This window comes from Ovis canadensis, chromosome 1 (genome assembly GCF_042477335.2).
Source record: "Ovis canadensis isolate MfBH-ARS-UI-01 breed Bighorn chromosome 1, ARS-UI_OviCan_v2, whole genome shotgun sequence".
NCBI lineage: Eukaryota > Metazoa > Chordata > Mammalia > Artiodactyla > Bovidae > Ovis > Ovis canadensis.
Window position 1 is genome coordinate 129,564,445 of NC_091245.1, and position 14,779 is coordinate 129,579,223.

Here is a 14,779-nt window from a genome sequence, read left to right on the forward strand (position 1 = left end):
CATGGGATTCTCCAGGCAAGAATACTGGAGTGGGTTGCCATTTCCTTCTCCAGGAGATCATCTCAACCCAGGAATCGAACCCTGGTCTCCCTCATTGCAGGCAGATGCTTTACCCTCTGAGCCACCAGGGAATTCTGATTGAATGTGCACTTAAAAACACTTGAAAACACCACCCCAGACTCCCATAGCCCTGTGACCTAGGTCTTGGTCAACCAGATAAAAGTGTGTATACACTCAGTAGAAGTTCCATGAAAGCACTTACTTTTCTGATAACAGAAGACCAAATCAGCCAATGTGCAGTTTTGCCTTGTGCCTTCCCTGCCTTGAGTGATTGGAGGTGGGGCTCTTTTCTTTCATCCCTGAAGATGAGAACCACACTCTAAGGATAGCAGACCAGGAAGCTAGTAAAAAGCTCAAGTCCTTGGCAGTTTTCTTGAGCAGCTGACCAGTCCCGGTTGTGGGGTTCACTCTTCTTATCATACCAGAAAAAAAAAAAAACCCTATTCAGTCAGGCTTGTAGAGTTGAGTGTCGATTCAATGAAGCCAAAGGCAGCCTTAACGGATAACTTTTCTTTATTTCCAGGCTTTGCCAGGTCCCCCATACTACTCTGTTTGAAGCACATCCTGAGAACCCTTAAGTCACATATCCTAAGTTATGTGGGAATGAATAAGTTGTTATGATCATATGCAAACTATGCATATGACCCCGAAAGCTAGCCAACAAATGGCAGTGAAGAGTAGTATGATTGTGTTGAGAGTACTAAAAGGACAAAAAATCGATTTCATTATGAAATTGCAGAGTATCATTATTGACTTCTGGATTGCCATATCCTCTTAGGTATAACTAGGTCACAAATAAGAAAAGAGAGGTGCAGTTAAGTCAGTAAAAGTTCTCTGATAAAATTCCAGGAAATAGCTCTTCTAAAATGTGCGACGGTTGCCCAAGAGGGGCAAGAAGGAAGTTAAAATTGTTCAGAACAATGGATTTTAGCTCCTCAAAAACGTTGAGAAGCATACGGAATTGTAGGGAATTATTTTGATAATTGAAACTCTTCCTCTTTTAATATGCATTTTATAACTGAACCATCAAAGTCTGCATTGCAGTTAGATTATAAGAATTGAAAGAAGCATATCAACTTACTGCAGCCAAAATAAAGAAATCCACTGCCGGGAGCCAGCACGGGAGATCCCACCCATGACAAGCTCATACAGAAGAGACCTGACAGGCAAGGCGGATCAGGACTCGAGGGACTCCCTGAACCTGCTTGAGCATCTACCCCAAACCAAAATCTGTCTGTCTACTGTCTACTATGTTATGCCTTTCACCAACTCTTCTGGCATTAACATGGGGCTATCCTTGACCACCTTTCTTGGAGAAAATCAACTTAGGGCTCTAGTTGATAAATCTTCTGGGCATGAAAGGAGTATTTCAATTCAAAACCCGTTAGCATTCTAGCTTATTTGGCAGGTTTATCCAGACTCCTACAACATTGTTGAGCCAATGCTTGCTGCCAAGTTCCCACATCCCTTATCCGTTGTGTTCCTGGGAGTGCATATAGTTAGGATGTAGAAAAAACAAGTAGTAGCCTTAGCATTAGCAACATTAGACTTTGAATTAATAAGTTCTTTCTTTGCTGTCACCCACTGAAACTTTGTTCCATAAAAATGTAACTCTGTACTTTAAGGGTGACACAGGCTAAGGAATGTAAGAAAAAACATTTCAAGGGAAAGTAAGTGTTCTAGCTAACCAACCTTTATCAAAAAGGGGTCATAAAATGTCAACAGGCTTCCGGGCCAGAAGATAATGTACAAAAAAATAAGACCCTTGTTTATGAAACGGTATGCAGGAAGAAACCTGGTATTGATAAAAGTTAATACTGATGGAATGTTGAGCTGACTCTGCATGACTCTGCATTTTTCACTTTGCTCAATGTACAACTCAGGGTATAAAAGCTCCCTCTGAAAATAAAGTGACAGGCCTCACTCACTGAAGCTTGGTCTCCCCATATCATTCATTCCGTTGCCAACACCATTCATCCTGAGGGTATCCCTGGACTCTGCTGAGGCTGGACCCTGGCAATCCACATCTATGCCATGAAGCTATAAGAATTAGGAGATGTTGAATCACATTTAGTCAAACAAAATGTCTTTTCACACTAATAATTTGAGAATTTTTTCCTAAGTAAAAGGAAACTTTAGAATTAATATTAAGTTTAGCATTCTAAAAGCATCCATTTAAACTGATGAGAACATTAAAAAAAAAAAAATTGCCTCCTGGCTAAATAAGATTTCCAGAAGAAACTCTATTGGGATGTGTTTTATATCCCTTAGGATAAATGAGGAAAGGAAACCTAGGGCATATCTCTAATTAACTACATGTGCCCCATGGGTTTCCCAAAACAAGCTCTAATATAGTTTAATTCTTTATCCTTAGCAATGAGAAGTCAAGCATAAAACCATGTGCAAGCACCACATGATTTGCCATAGAAAGGAAGCAAAAATAAACATAGACTTTTTTTTTATCATCTTTAATAGGCAAAATCCATACTTCTGTTACCAGATCCAGAGAGATCAAGTTTTGCCCGTTGTACTTCTCTATTTGGTGTCTGAAATCCCTTGGAGATTAATTTGGGGATGATAAAGGTTTTGCACATTCAGAAGTTATCTGTTAAAATAAAAATTGCTTCAAAGGACAAGTACATCAAGCTGCCTTTAAGGACAATCACAATTACTCTAGTAAGAATAAACTTATAAAAATACTCATGGTGTGTGGGGTTGAAATGCATTTCGACAGGAAAGTAGCAGTAAATAGAAGAAAATTGGAAGCTATACCTAGGAGGAGCTATGCCACTTAAAGAACTGTGATGCAGTCAGGAAAAGCAATTGAGGGGCATTAGATGCAAAATAGCAGGATACTGACAGAGACCAATTCAGAATTACGGCCAGGAGCTGGCACAGCTTTTGGGAACTAATGTTTCCTATTCAGTAAATAGGTAGTGAACAGAGTTTTGCCAAGAGAATGCACTGGTCATAGCAAACACCTTCTGCCAACAACACCAGAGATGATTCTACATATAGACATCACCAGATGGTCAATACCAAACTCAGATTGATTATATTCTTTGCAGCCAAAAATGGAGAAACTGTATACCAGTCAGCAAAAACAAGACAGGAAACTGACTATGGCTCAGATCATGAACTCCTTATTGCAAAATTTAGACTTAAATTGAAGAAAGTAGGGAAAAACCATTAGACCATTCAGGTATGGCCTAAATCAAATCTCTTACGATTATACAGTGGAAGTGACAAATAGATTCAAAGGATTAGATCTGATAGACAGAGTGCCTGAAGGACTATGGATGGAGATTCATGACATTCTATAGGAGGCAGTGACCAAGACCATCCCAAAGAGAAAGAAATGCAAAAAGGCAAAATGGCTGTCTGGGGAGGCCTTACAAATAGCTAAGAAAATAAGAGAAGTGAAAGGCAAAGAGAAAAGGAAAGATATACCTGTTTGAATGCAGAGTTCCAAAGAATAGCAAGGACATATAAGAAAGCCTTCCTCAGTGATCAATGCAAAGAAATAGAGGGGAACAATAGAATAAGAAAGACTAGAGATCTCTTCAAGAAAATTAGAGATACCAAGGGAACATTTCATGCAAAGAGGAGCACAATAAAGGACAGAAATGGTGTGGAGCTGCAGAAGATATTAGGATGAGGTGGCAAGAATACACAGAAGAACTACACAAAAAAAGATCTTCACAACCCACATAACCACGATGGTGTGATCACTCACCTAGAGCCAGACATCCTGGAATGTGAAGTCAAGTGGGACTTAGGAAGTGTTACTACGAACACAACTAGTGCAGGTGATGGAATTCAGTTGAGCTATTTCAAATCCAATATGCCAGCAAATTTGGAAAACTCAGCAGTGGCCGCAGGACTGGAAAAGGTCAGTTTTCATTCCAATCCCAAAGACAGGCAATGCCAAAGAACGCTCAAACTACTGCACAGCTGCACTCATCTCACACACTGGCAAAGTAATGCTCAAAATTCTCCAAGCCGGGTTTCAACAGTACCTGAACCTGTGAACTCCCAGATGTTCAAACTGCATTTAGAAAAGGCAGAGGAACCAGAGACCAAATTGTCAACATCCACTGGATCATCAAACAAGCAAGACAGTTCCAGAAAAACATCTACTTCTGCTCTATTAACTGTGCCAGACTTTGACTTTGTGGATCACAACAAACTGTGGAAAATTTTTTAAGAGATGGGAATACCAGACCATCTGACCTGCCTCCTGCGAATTGTGTATGCAAGTCAGGAAGCAACAGTTAGAACCGGACATGGAACAACAAACTGGTTCCAACTGGGTAAAGGAGTACATCAAGGCTGTATATTGTCACTTTGCTTGTTTAACTTACATGCCGAGTACATCATGCAAAATTCAGGGCTGGATGAAGCACAAGATGGAATCAAGGTTGCTGGGAGAAATATCAATAACTTCAGATATGCAGATGACACTACCCTTATGGCACAACGTGAAAAGGCTCTTGATGAAAGTGAAAGAGGAGAGTGAAAATGTTGACTTAAAACTCAACATTCAGAAAACTAAGATGAAGGCATCTGCTCCCATCACTTCATATGGCAAATAGATGGGGAACAGTGGAAACAGTGACAGACTTTATTTTGGGGGGCTCCAAAATCACTGCAGATGGTGCCTGCAGCCATGAAGTTAAAAGAGACTTGCTCCTTGGAAGAAAAGCTATGACCAACCTAGATAGCATATACCCTGATGCTGGGAGGGATTCCTGATACATCAGGAATACACCTTCAGACACAGAAGTGCATGCAGAACACCAGCTGAGAGCGGGCAGGAGTGCCTGACCAGTGGAAGAGAATATATAGACCAACGCAAAACTTGATAGGAGGAAGGAACTAGAAAGAAAAACAGGAGTGTTAGAAGGTGCCCTTGGCGGGTGGGGGAACTGAACCAGGGGTCCAACCCACACACGAGAGCAATTGTCTGAGTCAGAAGAGAAACATCTAAGGGTGAGAGTGAAAGAGCTGATCCATGCATGGCAGCCTAAATACGATGAGAATCAGACAGTCCTTACACAGCCATGCATATCCCGGACAGAAACACAGATCCCCTGGAAGATGTAGCGGCTGGGAGCTGGAGTTTAGGGATTGCGGAGCAATCATGCTCCTTGTGGAGCGAGGGTGGCTGTTGACTATGGGGAGCTGGATTGAGGGGATGTGAGGGAGGAGATTGTGGTGGGAAATGCCTGTGGAGGAAAGCCGGGCAGCTATGGAAGCAAGGCGATACTGCTGAGTCAGCGTAGAGGGTGGAATCATCACCATAGCCTCTGTCTCCCCACACGCCAGGAGAAGGCAATGGCACCCCACTCCAGTACTCTTGCCTGGAAAATCCCATGGACGGAGGAGCCTGGTAAGCTTCGGTCCATGGGGTCTCTGAGAGTTGGACATGACTCAGTGACTTCACTTTCACTTTTCACTTGCATGCATTGGAGAAGCAAATGGCAACCTACTCCAGTGTTCTTGCCTGGAGAATCCCAGGGACGGGGGAGCCTGATGGGCTGTTGTCTATGGGGTCGCACAGAGTCGGACACAACTGAAGCGACTTAGCAGCAGCAGCAGCAGCCCCACATGCCAGCACTGGTAGCTGAACAATAGAGATGCTGGCCCCACAAAAACGCCTGATGCACTGAACTACAGAGTAGGACCCCAACCAGGGTGCTCCCTGAAGTGCTTGATGCACTGATCTACAGAATAGGACCCCAGCCAGGGGGGGCCCTTTGTGTGCCTGACACACGGAAAAACAGAGAAGGACCCCAGGCAAGGAAACTCTCTAAGTACCTGAACAGGCAGAGCTACAGAGAAAGTCCGGCCAAAGAGGGCTCCTGATCGACAGCTACAAGAGGCTTGAAAAAAGACTCTGATAGCTCCATAACTCTTGTGGTGGAGGCAGTCCATGTTCTGTGCACTTGGCACCCCCAGGGTCCCCAAAAGCCAAGCAGCTGCGTCACCTTCACACTCTGCTCTCACTGGGGCAGAGCTGCTACAGGCAAAACAAAAGCCTTGCATCTATGCATACAGGGTCGCTTTAGTCGTGTCCGACTCTTTGCACCCCTGTGGACTGTAGCCTGCCAGGCTTCTCTGTCAGGGAGAGGGGTTCTCCAGGCAAGAATACTGGAGCATATTGGCCAATACGGGTTGCCATAGCCTTCAAGAGCACTATATTGCTATAGCGCTATATTGCTACCTGAGCCACCAACTCCCCTGAGTGGCTGGTGCTGCCAGAACCTCTGTGAGCCAAGCAGCTGCACCACCTCCACACCTGGCCCTCATAGGGGTAAAGCCAAGTCCTCCAGGGCAGCCTCAGAAGCAAACCCCAGTGGACGACCCACATGCAGAAGTGGAAATGAAACCACAGTTGAAACCCAGGGGCAGTGTGACTAAGGAAGAAGACCCAAAACCCTCCCACCAGTTGTATAAGCTGCAGAATAAATCTGCACGATCAACTAGGCAGACTCTGTGTCTATGGAATATATAAAAGGTCATTGAGAGCACCCACAAAAGAAAACGCAGTAGTTCAGATAGCAGTGGACACTGGAGGCAAGAACACAGAGGAACAGGACCAGATTAGAATCTGAGCAGCCCACACAACAGGTCCAGAGATCAGCACAGTGTTAGAGGGCATCCTAGGGAGGTGAGGTGGACTGTGACTCCCAGGGAGGGAAAGGACTCTGACAGCAGCAGCTCAAGAAAAACATTTATTATTCTTACATTTTGACTTGTTCCGTAGATTCTTTTAGATTTTTTTCTTTTCTTTTCCTTCACCCCCCTCTCTGTTGTAGTTGTCGATTTTATTGGCACTTTGAAAATAATTAAGCTTTTGAGCTTTTTTTTCTTTTTTTTGTCTCAGTCACATTTTTTATTGTTGTTATAAACTTCTGCCTCTATGTTGGACTTTTGCAGTTCTGCGGAGTTTGCCTTTTTTTTTCTTTTCTCTTTTTTTAATTTTAATTTTTTTAATCAATTATTTTATTTTTACATTTATTCCTTTGTTTGCTTTTCCTACCGTTTGTTCACCCTTGCCGTTAATCTTTAATATATATAAATCTTCTTCATCTACCTCTGTTTAACTTTACATATCTATTCTTTCTTTCTTTTCTTTCCTCTCAACATATTTGTTAGTTCTATTTTCATTGCTTTATTCCCCAATCGGCACCTTGCTTTAATTTTGTTTTCCAGTTTGTGCTTTAGTTAGTTTTATACTGGCAGATATAATTTTTGTTTCCTTTGTTCACTGGGCTAATCTATTGTACTTTATTTTTGTTGGGCTATTTTGATTTTGCTTATGGGTATATAAGTATATATATGTGTAGTCAGTCACACTTTTTATTGTTGTTATAAACCTTTGCATCTACATTGGGCTTTTGCTATTCTGTGAAGTTTTCCTTTTTTCTTTCACTTTTTTCTTCTTTTCTCTTTTCTATAATTTTAACTTTCAATTATTTTAAACCTTTTATATTTTTTCTACATTTATTCCTTCGTTTGCCTTTCCTACTGTTCTTTTCCCCTTGCAGTTAATCTTTAATGTACAAAAATCTTCTTCATCCACCTCTATTTAACTTTACATATCTATTCTTACTTTCTTTTCTTTCTTTCATTTCCTCTCAGCATATTTGTTAGTTTTGCTTTCATTGCTCTAATCCCCACTTCGCACCTTGCTTTAGTTTTGTTTTCCAGTTTGTGCTTTAGTTAGTTTTGTTCTTAACTTGTGAAAATAATTTATTTCCTTTGTTTGCCGGGTCAATCTATTGTACATTATTTTTGTTGGACTGTGTTGACTTTACTCATGAGTGTATATATATGTGTGTATATTTCATTATTTTAATTATTATTTGCCTGAAAAACAAAACCCATATATATGTTGTCTACAAGAAACCCACTTCAAACCTCAAGACACATATAAACTGAAAGTGAGAGGACAGAAAAATATATTCCATGCAAATGGGAAGCAAAAGAAAGCTGGAGTAGCAATCTTCATATCAGACAAGATTAGATTTTAAAGAAGATTACAAGAGATAAGGGAGGACACTACATAATGATCAAGGGATCAATCTAAGAGGAAGACATAAGATTGTGAATATCTATGCACCCAACAGAGAAGCACCTCAATACATAAGACAAACAATAACAGACATAAAAGGAGAAATTAACAGTAACACAATAATAGTAGGAGACTTTAACACCCCACTCACACCAATGGACAGATCATCAAAACAGAAAATTAATAAAGAAACACAAGTCTTAAATCATTCATTAGATGAGATGGATCTCACTGATATCTTCAGGACATTCCATCCGAACGCAGAAGAATACACCTTCTTCTCAAGTGCACATGGAATATTCTCCAGGATAGACCACATCTTGGGTCACAAATCAAACCTCAAAAAATTTAAGAAAATTGAAATTGTATCAAGCATCTTCTCCAACCACAATGCTATGAGACTAGATATCAATTACAAGAAAAAACCTGCAACAAAACACAAACACATGGAGTTTAAAAAACACATTTCTAAATAACCAACAGGTTAGTGAAGAAATCAAAAGGGAAATCAAAAATTTTCTAGAAACAAATGACAATGAAAATACGACAACTCAAAACCTATGGGATGCAGCAAAAGCAGTTCTAAGAGGGAAGTTTATAGCAATACAATCCTACCTCAAGAAACAAGAAAAACACCCTCACTTTACACCTAAAACAACTGGAAAATGAAGAGTAAAAAAACCCCAAAATTAGTAGAAGGAAAGAAATTGTAAACATCCTAGCAGAAATAAATGAAAAAGAAAGGAAAGAAACAGTAGTAAAGATTAATAAAACTAAAAGATGGTTCTTTGAGAAGATAAACAAAATTGACAAACCTTTAGCCAGACTTATCAAGAAAAAAGAGAGAAGAATCAAATGAACAAAATTAGAAATGAAAAGGGAGAGGTTACAACAGACAATGCAGAAATACAAAGGATTATAAGAGACTATTAGAACAACTATATGGCGATAAAATGGATAACCTGGAAGAAATGGACATATCCTTAGAAAAGTTCAATCTTCCAAGACTGAACCAGGAAGAAATAGAAATTATTTCTAGAATAACCCAACTACCAGCACTGAAATTAAAGCTGTGACCAAAAATCTCCCCAAAATCAAAAGTCCAGGACCAGATGGCTTCACTGGAGAATTCTATCAAACATTTAGAGAATAGCTAATGTCTACCCTTCTAAAACTGTTTCAAAAAATTGCAGAGGAAGGAACACTTCCAAACTCATTTTACAAGGCCAGCATCACCCTGACACCAAAACCAGACAAAGGCAACACACAAATCAGGCCAATATCACTGGTGGCCATAGATGCAAAAATCCTCAACAAAATTTTAGCAAACAGAGTTCAGCAACACATCAAAAAGCTCATACATCATGATCAAGTTGGGTTTATTCCAGGCATTCAAGGATTCTTCAATACAAGCAAATAAATCAATGTTACACAGCATATTAACAAATTGACAGATAAAAACCATGTGATAATCTCAATAGATGCAGAAAAAGCCTTTGACAAAATTCAGCACCCATTTATAATAAAATTCTTTAAAATATGGACATATAAGGAACCTACATCAACATAGTAAAGGCTATATATGATAAGCCTACAGCAAAATTATTCTCAGTGGTGAAAAACTGAAATCATTCCCCCTAAGATCATGGACAAGGGTGTCCACTTTCATCACTGTTATTCAGCATAATTCTGGAAGTCCTAGCTACAGCAATTAGAGAAGAAAAAGAAATAAAAGGCATCCAGATTGGAAAAGAAGAAATAAAGCTCTCACTGTTTGCAGATGGCATGGTACTGTACATAGAGAACCCTAAAGATACTATAAGAAAATTACTAGAGCTAATCAGTGAATTTAGCAAAGTTGCAGGATACAAAATCAATACACAGAAATCACTTGCGTTTCTACATACTAACAATGAAAAATCAGAAAGAGAAATTAAGGAATCAATCCCATTCACCATTGAAACAAAAAGAATTAAATATCTAGGAATAAACTTACCTAAGGAGACAAAAGAACTGTACACATAAAATTGTAAGACACTAATGAAAGAGATCAAAAATGACATAAACAGATGGAGAGATATTCCATGTTCCTGGGTAGGAAGAATCAATATTGTGAAAATGACTATACTACCAAACACAATCTACAGATTCAATGTGATCTCTATCAAATTACCAATGGCATTTTTCACAGAACTAGGACAAAAGTTTCACAATTCATATGGAAACACAAAAGACCTGGAATAGCCAAAGCAGTCTTGAGAAAGAGGAATGAAGCTGGAGGAATCAACCTTCCTGACTTCAGATTATATTACAAAGTACAGTCATCAAGACAGTATGGTACTGACACAAAATCAGAAATATAGACCAATGGAACAAGATAGAAAACCCAGAAATAAACCCATGCACCTATGGGTACCTTACTTTTGACATTGGCGGCAAGGATATACAATGGGGCAAAGACAGCCTCTTCAATAAATGACGTTGAGAAACCTGGATAGCTACATGTAAAATAACAAAATTAGAACACTTCCTAACACCATACACAAAGATAAATTCAAAATGCATTAAAAACCTAAATGTAATACCAGAAACTATAAAGCTTAGAGGAAAACATAGGCAGAACATTCAATGACATAAATCAAAGCAAGATCCTCTATGACCCACCTCCTAGGGTAACAGAGATAAAAACAAAAGTAAACAAGTGGGGCTTGATTAAATTCAAAAGCTTTTACACAGCAAAGGAAACTAAGCAAGGTGAAAAGACAACCCTCAGAATGGGAGAAAATAATGGCAAATTAAAAACTGACAAAGGATTAATTTCCAAAATATACAAGCAGCTCATACAACTCAATGCCAGAAAAACAAACAACCCAACCAAAAAGTGGGGAAAAGACCTAAACAGACATTTCTCCAAAGAAGAAAACAGATGGCTAACAAACATATGAAAAGATGTTCAACATCGCTCATTGTTAGAGAAATGCAACTCAAAACTACAATGAGATATCGCCTCACACCAGTCAGAATGGCCATCATCAAAAAGTCTACAAATAATAAACACTGGAGAGGGTGTGGAGGAAAGGGAATGCTCTTGCACTGTTGGTGGGAATGTAAATTGATACAGCCACTATGGAAGGCAGTATGGAGATTCCTTACAAAACTAGGAATAAAACCACCATATGACCCAGCAATAAACCCTGAGGAAACCAAAATTGAAAAAGACACATGTATCCCATTGTTCATTGCAGCACAATTTACGATAGCTAGAACATGGAAGCAACCTAGATGTCCATCGACAGATGAACGGATAAAGAAGCTGTGGTACATATACACAATGGAATACTACTCAGCCATAAAAAGGAATGCATTTGAGTCAGTTCTGATGAGGTGGATGAATCTAGAACCTATTATACAGAGTGAAGTGAGTCAGAAAAAGAAAGATAAATATCGTATTCTAATGCACATATACGGAATCCAGAAAAATGGTACTGAAGAATTTATTTTGAGGGCAGCAGTGGAGAAATAGACATAGAGAATAGACGTATGGACATGTGGAGAGAGGAGGAGAGGGTGAGATGTATGAAAAGAGTAACATGGAAACTTACATTACCATATGTAAAATAGATAGCCAACAGGTATTCGCTGTATGGCTCAGGAAACTCAAACAGGGGCTCTGTATCAACCTAGAGGGGTGGGTGGGATGGGAAGGGAGATGGGAGGAACGTTCAAAAGGGAGGAGATGTATGTATACCTATGACTGATTCATGTTGAGGTTTGACAGAAAACAATAAAATTCTGTACAGCAATTATCCTTTAATAAAAAAATTTTAATATATATATTTGGCTGTTATCAAAGAAAAGCATAATTGGGATATTCAATCACATAATAATTATCTTATTTTAAGATAATTTTCCTCCCATGGGAATTTTCTATTTTATCAATTATGTGTCTGCTGTATTTTTTAGAAGACAAGCTTCTTTTCTACAGTTTACAGCAAATGGTAAGCTTTAAGTGGAAATCAATTATGTTAACATATGTGCATGTCTTTACATAAAAATAGTAAAGATGAAGAAATAAATGTGCCTGTTTTCCCAAGTGTAAACCCTTTCAACTCTTTGAGACAATGGAAGAGAAACATGCTGAGAAATAAAATTCTTCAATCACAAGATTTTTTCTAAGTTGAGAAGGTATAAAGGTATAGGAAGCAGACCCCACTGAACAGTCTACTAAAGGATGGCAATTAAAACTTTCCTGGATACAGGATGCTTGGGGCTGATGCACGGGGATGATCCAGAGAGATGATATGGGGTGGGAAGTGGGAGGGGGGTTCAGGATTGGGAACTCATGTACACCCGTGGCGGATTCATGTCAATGTATGGCAAAACCAATACAGTATTGTAAAGTAAAATAAAGTAAAAAAACAAACAAACAAAAAAAAACACCTTTCCAGGAGAGAGAGAAAAGGGAGCAGATGGAGACTGGTCTACTAAGTATAACTAGCAAGAAGAAAAATCAGAAAATGATGTATTTTGAGGGGAGGGGAATCTCAATGTTAAAATATGGAGGGAAATTAAGGGATGAAGTCAAAGGAACCATTGGAAGAATGGAGAGAACTTCTAAGGAGAACCATAGAGACCATTTCCTGAGATTTGGGGTCAGGAAAAACTCTCTGCAAGTTGTGATTAGAATAATTACCAGGGTAAATCAAACATGAACTCAAGTGAGTCCGTACAGGCCCTCCAAAAAGCAGACTCCAAGATGAGCTTAAACATGCAGCTATTCAATCAGGAGGAATGCCTATGTGAAAAGAAGCAAGGAGAGAGCCAGCAGAGACTTGTTGTTCATTTGCTCAGTCATGGCTGACTCTTTTCAACCCCATGGACTACAGCATGCCAGGGTTCCCTGTTCATCACCAACTCCCAGAGCTTGCTTAAACTCATGTCCGTTTTGTCAGTGATGCCATCCACCCATCTCATCTTCTGCTGTCCCCTTCTCCTCCTCCCTTCAATCTTTCCCAGCATCAGGGTTCTTTCCAGTGAGTCAGTTCTTCACATCAGGTGGCCAAAGTATTGAACCTTCAGCTGCAGCATCAGTCCTTCCAATGAATGTTCAGGGTTGATTTCCTTTAGGATTGACTGGTATGATCTCCTTGCTATCCAAGGGACTCTTACAAGTCTTTTCCAGCATCACAGTTTGAAGGCATCAATTATTTGGAGCTCAGCCTTTTCATTGTCCAGCTCTCACATCCGTACATTACTACTGGAAAGAATCCCCGTGCAATGTGGGAGACATGGGTTCAATCCCTGGGTTAGGAAGATCCCCTGGAGAAGGGAATCTCCACTCCATTATTCTGGTCTGGAGAATTCCATGGACTGTATAGGCCATGGGGTCACAGAGTTGGACACGACTGAGGGACTTTCACTTTCACTTTTGTGAGTTTCCATTGTGTAGTGGTCATCATGCTTGCCTAACTTGTGAGAAGTCCTCAGTTTGAAACCAAGTGGAAACAAGTGCTTCTATTTAGGGCTTCTATTTAGCCACCAGGGTGGTGGCTCAGACAGTAAAGAATCTGCCTGCAATGCGGGAGACCAGGGTTCAGTCCCTGGTTTGGGAAGATCCCCTGGAGAAAGAAATGCAACCCACTTGCCTGGAAAATTCCATGGATGGAAGAATCTGGTAGGCTATAGTCCATGGGGACTATATGGACTATATTGACTAAATGGACCTTTGTGGGCAAAGTAATGTGTCTGCTTTTTAATATGCTGTTTAGGTTGGTCCTAACTTTTCTTCCAAGGAGCAAGAGTCTTTTAATTTCATGGCTGCAGTCACCATCCACAGTGATTCTGGAGCCCAAGAAAATAGTCTGTCACTGTTTCGTTTGTTTCCCCATTATTTGCCATTAAGTGATGGAACCAGATGCCATGATTTTCATTTTTTGAATGTTAAGTTTTAAGCCAGCGTTCCACTCTTCCCTTTCACCTTCATCAAGAGGCTCTTTAGTTCTTCACTTTCTGCCATAAGGGTGGTGTCATCTGCATATCTGAGGTTATTGACATTTTTCCCGGCAATCTTAATTGCATCTTGTGCTTCATCCAGCCCAGCATTTCATATGATATATTCCGCATAGAAGTTAAATAAGCAGGATGACAATATACAGTCTTGACATACTCTTTTCCCAATTTGGAACCAATCTGTTCCATGTCCTGCTCTAACTGTTGTTTCTTGACCTGCATACAGATTTCTCAAGAGACAGGTCAGGTGGTCTGGTATTCCCATCTTTTTAAGAATTTTCCACAGTTTGTTGTGATCCATACAGTCAAAGGCTTTAGCATCATCAGTGAAGCAGAAGTAGATGTTTTTATGGAATTCTCTTGCTTTTTCAATGATCTAACAGATGTTGGCAATTTGATCTCTTGTTCCTCTGCCTTTCCTAAATCCAGCTTGTACATCTTGAAGTTCTCAGTTCACTCACAGCTGAAACCTAGCTTGAAGGATTTTGAGCATTATTTTGCTAGCATGTGAAATGAGTGCAATTGTGTGGTAGCTTGAACATTCTTTGATATTGCCCTTCTTTGGGATTGAAATGAAAACTGACCTTTTCCATTCCTATGGCCACTGCTGAGTTTTCCAAATTTGCTGAC